The sequence below is a fragment of the Dasypus novemcinctus genome, chromosome 23 (assembly GCF_030445035.2).
Source record: "Dasypus novemcinctus isolate mDasNov1 chromosome 23, mDasNov1.1.hap2, whole genome shotgun sequence".
Lineage (NCBI taxonomy): Eukaryota > Metazoa > Chordata > Mammalia > Cingulata > Dasypodidae > Dasypus > Dasypus novemcinctus.
In genome coordinates, this window is record NC_080695.1 from 70,610,861 (window position 1) to 70,617,891 (window position 7,031).

The 7,031-nt window shown below is 48.1% G+C and overlaps 1 non-coding gene across 1 annotated transcript; it reads right to left on the reverse strand.

The window, feature by feature from the left end:
- Positions 1 to 4,486: 4,486 nt before the first annotated feature.
- TRNAK-CUU (transfer RNA lysine (anticodon CUU)) lies at positions 4,487 to 4,559 on the reverse strand. Its single transcript has one exon. It is a non-coding gene; the product is annotated as a tRNA-Lys (tRNA).
- Between the last annotated feature and the right edge of the window lie 2,472 nt (positions 4,560 to 7,031).

Below are 7,031 nucleotides of genomic sequence, written 5' to 3' on the forward strand. Positions count from 1 at the left end.
TACTTTTAGCTCTCCTGCTCCCGAGGCAATGCCCGCGGGGTTCCGGGGCCAGGAAGCACAGGCAGGGTCACTGTCCGAGCGGCGCCCCCAAAGGCATCGCCCAGCGGTAGGGGTGACCGTGCCCTTCCTCCCTGTGGGGCGGGGGTGGGCGCTTAGCTCTGCTTAGCCCCAAGTCCCGCCCTTTAACCCGCGTTGGAGCGAGGACAGACTGTGTCTGCCCGGGCTGCCGCCTCGGTGTTCCTGGGATGCGCCTGGGGGAACGACCCTCCGACAGGAGGTAGAGCTGGAATCCCAGTCCCCGGGTTGGAGATGAGGGGGCACGCCTCCCTGGGGGTCACCCTCTGTGTCCCCCATAAAAGGAAATATGGGGTGCACTCAGGCAAAGGCGGGGAAAACAAAGTGAAGCCCACCAGTAGAAGGGACTTTTTTGGTCTAAAGATGTTCTTGCTTTAGTTGTGGGAAGTCCTGGACCTCTTTTTAGGGTCGTCTTCTATTTCTTTTTTGTTTTGTTTGTTTGTTTTTAGAAGGGCCTGAAGGTGATATCTTTGTGGAACTACAGGGAGAGAAACCTCAGCAGTGCTGGGATCTTGAGACGTCAACGTTGGGGACCACTGAGAGCGTGGGCTTGCTGGACTTGAGGGGGGCTCACTCGTAGACAGATCAGGAAAGAATCTGACTTGCCAATTTTTTGTTTGTTTGTTTTTCATTAGTAGAATTTTCAAAGCTCCTCTTCCTGAGTTTTGGAACAAAGCAAGTATCCTCTCTGTCACACTTCTCTTTAACATTCTATTGGAGATCCTAGAGAGTGCAATAAGGTAAGAAAAATAAAAGGCATAAGTAAGCCTGGTAATAAACATCACTGCTCTTCTTCACAGAAAAAGCCATAGCTTAGAAATAATAAACAGGGAAACGGACTTGGCCCAGTGGTTAGGGCGTCTGTCTACCACATGGGAGGTCCCCCCGCAGCCCCACGCGCAAGGAGTGCACCCCGTAAGGAGAGCCGCCCAGTGTAAAAGAAAGTGCAGCCTGCCTAAGAATGGCACCACCCACACGGAGAGCTGACGCAGCAAGATGATGCAACAAAAAGAAACACAGATTCACATGCCACTGACAACAACAGAAGCGGACAAAGAAACAAGACACAACAAATAGACACAGAGAACAGACAACCGGGGTGGTGGGGGGAGGGGAGAGAAATAAATAAATCTTAAAAAAAATAATAATAATAATGTTTAACAAAAAAGAAATAATAAACAAATAGTTCTGTATTATTAGGAATTGAATTTTGACCACTATCTCACACCATGCACTGTAGACCTAAGTGAGAAAAGGTGAAGAGAGCAAGAACCCGATGTTTTTACCTTCCCCACACCCAAGGGGAACCCAGGGGACCCATCAGAACAAACCCGCGACCTAAGCCAGAGCCCACGACCTCAGACCGGGGCCCCGGGCTCTCCTGGCTGAGTTGGCCAGTGCATCGCCATCTGCCACCCTGCTGGTCTTTCAGATCAAAGCCAAGTCCTGCCGAGCCCCACAGCTTCGCGGTTTCACATCTGCCCTGTGACTCCTGCCGCTCAGCCGCAGGTTCCATTCCCTGGCTCCTTCCCTAAGGTTCTGGGGCGGCCTCGGGAACCCAGAAGTGTCACAGAGCTGGGCTGTGTCCCGGGCTGGTGGGCACACCTAAAGGGTCTAGGCCAGCCGAAGCGGAGTAGGCGAGTTGCTTTGGGTCCTGGCAATTTGCATGCAGCGTCTAAAACCAGCCCCATCACCCAAGTTGACCACTGAAAGCACGGGAGACCAGACCCTGGGGCTCCGCAGGGTCCGTCAGGTGGCCCCTGATGCAGACAGCCCTCCCAAGGCTCCCGACGTGGACTTTAAAATTCCTTTTGTCTCTTTACTTAACTAATGCGTAGCTCTCCCTGGCCCCCTCGGGATCCTTGTTGACTGACTGTTATCTTCTCTTTGCTGCAGTTAACTCCACTGCCTTTATCTAGACTGTAGCAAACATCGCCTTCCCTAGCCCCACTGTCTAATTAAAATGCCCCTTAACCGATTCTTTTGCTTATTCCCACTTGAACCAAGGACTTTTCTGTCTCGCCTTAGATTGCCTTCCTATGCGATTCCACTCTAGGTTCTGCAGCATCTCCTTGCCTGCTCACTGACCCAGAGCCTGGTGGACAATGCACAATTGTCTCTGTAATAGACCCAACTTCCACAATTACAACTTTACCTCTCCCACATGAAATAAAAGGGCTATTGGTTTATTTCATGCTGGAATAGCGCTCAGCCTCTGACATTTAGTCCCCTGGATAGCTTTTGGATACCAAGAACATGTCATTCGCAACCTCTGTGCCACCCTTGAAGACGTGGCCCAAGAAACGGGGCAAGTCCTGCAAGGACTAACTTCCTCTCTCAAGTCCCTCACAGCCATAACTATGGGCAACCGATTAGCTTTAGATGACCTGCTGGCAGAAGAAGAAGGCGTCTGTGCTGTTCCTACTGCACTAGGATCAACACCCCCGGACACCTTGACACCAACATGCAGGAAATCTTCAAGCCGGTCAAATGGCTTCACAGCATAAACCAGCAACCAAGAGACATGTGGGTATCAGTTAAGGGGTTTCTGCCTGACACCTCTTGGTTGTGTTCCCCAGTCTCACTGCTGATTACGCTAACGAGCATCCTTCCCCTCTGACCTGTTTTCATCTGCATCATTAGCAATTTTGTCCCACAATGCCTCAAAGCCACCGGACTTTTCCTCCTGTCCCCTTGTAGCTTTGAGTATCAGTCTGTAGAGCCCCAAACAAGTCATACTTGGTCTTCGGGGGTCCAAGGAATCTCTTGACCAAAAGGAAGGAATGTGAAATTGGAAAGATGAATGATTTTACCAGCCATCTTGAAACAGAGGTTAACCGAAGCAGGCTGACATACCAATAATCAGCAGTGCTGATAAAAACCCCTGCCCCAGCCGGGAGGAAGGACTGTGACAAAGAATTCAGATTGGCACCAGCAAAGTCTGCTGACCTTCACCAAATGACCCCAACCTTACACCGACACTCTGGTTGCTAATTAATAAACTGGGACACCCTGCCGGGGCTCCACACCAACTCCCCCCCCCCCCCCCACAGTTCACCGAGCTCAGCACCCATCATCCTCTCCCCTCCCCACCCCCCACTCCCTCACCTTCCCTTCGTTGCAAGCAACCATAGAAGTTGCTCCCCCCACGCTTTGGGTGCTGCTCCTGCATGAATTCAACTTAGCTGAATAAGTTTACTCCCCTTTTAAAGTCTATTTTATTTTCAGTACAACAGCACTTGTTAAAAGAGTTTTCCAAACAAACCATAGATGTTGGAGGCACATGCTCCTAGACCCTGTTTTACAGATGGTGAAATTAAGGCAGGGTAAACGCCTTGCCTAGAGCCCCTAGCCTGGGTGGGAAGCTCCTGGTGCTGGCGCAAAATGGACACTTGGACAGTTCTGTTCCCAGACGCGACTGAGACCTCTGGCGCAGCCATTATTGCCACAAACGTAAGCTTCATCTGCCATTTAAAATTTTCATTTTTTTAAAGAAAAATAAAATAAACTGTAATGATATTTTTGGTATCAGAACCTGGTGTGAGCACACGCCTGCAGCCTGCCTCGGTTCCTGCTGTTCCACTGAGCCAATCCTGGCCTATCAGACAGGATGGAAACTTCCTCGACAACCTCAGGCTCTCCACTGAGGGAGGTGAAGGTTATCCTCATTAGAGGGAGAAGAGAGAAAAGATGGTGATGTGTGGCTGTAGCCGATAAAAAAATAAAAACAATAAAAAATACAAAAGATAAAGAGCCCAGAAACGATTTGTGGCTGGAGGAGGAGCAAACAATTGGGTTAACGCAAGGGCCGAGCTCCCGACCTCTGGCACTCGCGGTGAAAATCGTAGCCCAGGACCAATGAGCCACCGGATGGGACCCCGGAGGGCGGGCGGGCGGGGGGATCAGGGGTACTTCCCTCATCCGGGGGTCGCGGCTTCACCCACAACGGGCTGAGCGCCTTCCCCAGACAATCCCGGACGGAGCTCTGGGGTCGCATCGAGGGGCCCTAAGGAGCTGCAGGAAGAGGCGCCCGCTGGACCGGCACAAGGAGAGTCGATTCTTTTTTTAAAGTTTATTTTATTTAAGTACATCCTTCATATATAAACAGTAAGTGTACAGGAAACGTTCTGAATTTACAGAACAAACATGCCTAAGGCGGGGGCTTGGGGAAGGGAAACCGGGGAAGGCCGCGGCCTGGCGGCGCTGGGGCAATGGACAGGTGCCGGGGAGCCGGGCGCCCCTGGGGAGGGCTGTGGCCCCAACCTGCGGAGGTGTTTCCTGGGTCCTGGGACCGGCTGGGCCGGCAATTCTAGGCTTCCCGGTTCTTCAGATCTAAGTGTAGAGGCGGCTTGAACGTGTGGTTTCCTGTCCCGGGATGCCTAGTCTAGCCAGCTTGGCGGGTAAAACTCCAAGCCCAACGTGGGGCTCGAACCCACAAGCCTGAGATTAAGAGTCTCATGCTCTACCGACTGAGCTAGCCGGGCAGGTATGATCCCAGCTTGGAGCCCCTGTCTCCAAAAGCACCCCAGCAGCTGCAGAGGCGGAGGCCCAGGGCCTCTCCTCGGCTCAGCCGGAGTCAGGAGGCCGGAAGCCCCGGGGCCTCTGGGGATGGGGCTGCGTCCGCTCTCCGAGACGGGGAATTCTCTCCACCAGGGTGTGGAGACCGCACCGTTCAAGAAACACAAAGTTTCTTATTGCTGGGCTGGATGATGGAGGAGAAACTACCATCCTTTACCCATTTTCCGTGCGTGAGGTTGTACCCACATCCCCTACAACAGGCGGTAACGTAGAAGAGAGAGGGCTCAACAGCACACGTTTCTAACGTGGGGTCTGGGGGTCGAGAATGTCTTCCTCCTGGAACAGCTTACCAGACGAATGCTGAGTTTGTAAAGTTGTCGCGAACAGTACAGAGAAAGGATTTCTGTAACTTGAGAAGAACTGCATAAAATGTTAGAGCATAAGGACTTAAGAAAAAGCTGGTTTGCTGATTTTTGCTAATAAACAAGATGTCAAAGATTGTATGACTGTAGCAGAAATTTCTCAGTTTTTGGAACTACCTTCCATTGAAGATCACCAGGGGCACACCCAGGCCTGCTGCGCTCTCATCGGCCGGCGCTTGGCCCAGGACTTGAATGGATGACGTCACGACTTGAGGTTAGAAGAGCTCCACCGGCCTCTTCTCATGGACTTTGTGTAAAGGAAGTGCTAGACTTTACCTGAAAGCTGCAAAAATTAATGGATTTAAACTTTTCTATATGAAGAAAAATTAAGACCACTTATTTGAAAACGAAGATAAAGTCTCGCCTTCCAATTTGCTTTCTCTTCAGTTCCTTTCAAAGTAAGGTCTTAAGCTGTGCCTGACGTTTTCTCACAGTGAACCCTCTTAGGACGCTGTGTAGCTCATGCTAAGAATAAAGGGATAGGAAGACACCAGTAACTTGAAGAGCTTCACTAACAGTAAAAACCTGCCTGGATGAATGTTGCTCTCCTCTTGTTTTAAGGCAACATACAAATCAGCAGCACTCAGTTTCCAATATGTTAAAATGTAATGTTACCTATGGAAAGTATTTTGCTTAAGGTTATGTATTGCATATATACCTCAAGTTCTAGTTAATGGCTTTGATTCACATTCTAAAGAAAAGTGAGTAATGCAAAAATTAGTAATATCCCTAGTTGTAACTAAATGAGATGAGTACTGGCATCAGTGTCATGTGCCATTTTGTACTTTGCTCCTTAGGTTCTCTTTATTGTACTAACCAATTCCAAAATCATTCAGGTGTTCCAAAAAAAAAAAAAAAAAGAAGGAAGGGAGGGAGGGAGGAAGGAAAAAAACCTGACATGTTTTTATTATTATATTTTGATAATCAAATCATATGGCAACATGTACTGCAATTTAATGGAACATGTGTCAGTTTCTTGACTTAAGTATCACTAATGGGAAGAATTACACAACAAATAATTACTAGATCATTCCTTATATAGGTCCGTATGCTATCTATCTTACTGAATAAATTGTAACCCATTAATCAGTCAGTCATTAATCGATATTAAAATTATCACTTAATTTTTCAACATCAATTGAAAACCGTTGCATGAAATATGTCTATTCAGAAAAGTAACAGAATTTTATTTGTGAGCATTGAAAGAAAATTTGAGATGAAAAGGGAAGCATATTTTCCAAGCAGCAATAATAATTTCTTATTTGAGGAAATGGAATAATTTGAGATTTTAAAAATTTCTATTGTATTTTCTTTTATTACATGAATACACTGTTTGGCAATTAGAAGACACAAATATTTTTTAATACTGTAGCAGTTCGATATAGTTATGAATTCCAAAAATAGATATCAAATTATGTTTATAAACTGGTCTGTACCTGGACAAATTAAGTTATGATTAGGGCTTTGATTGGGTCACGTCAGTAGGGCGTTGAGTCCCTGCCCCTTGGACAGAGTTGGAGTTTTGATGCCAGAGTTTTGAGCTGGAGCCTAGGAAGTAAGCACACAGGAGATGAACACAGGGGAATAGAGATGGCTCCTTACACATGGCAGAAGCCCCAGGGAAGAGAGACAGAGCCGTTTGCCTGATGGTCTACAGCTGGCCTTGTGGAGCTGAGCCTGGAGAGAAATGCAGCCCTGGGAAGAGAGGAACTCTCAGCCCAGAGAGAAGCAAATCCCAGGAAGAGAGGAACCCAGGAAGCCTGAACCCTGGCACTTGTCGGCAGCCATCTTGCTCGAACACGTGGAAATAGACTTTGGTGAGGGAAGTAAATTGTGATTTATGGTCTGGTAACTGTAAGCTTCTACCGCAAATAAATACCCTTTATAAAAACTAACCAATTTCTGGTATTTTGCATCAGCACCCCTTTGGCTGACTAATACAAATACTTTAATAATTTTGACAATTTAACAGTTTGATGGGGGAGTGGATGTAGCTCAATTGGTTAAGCACCGGCT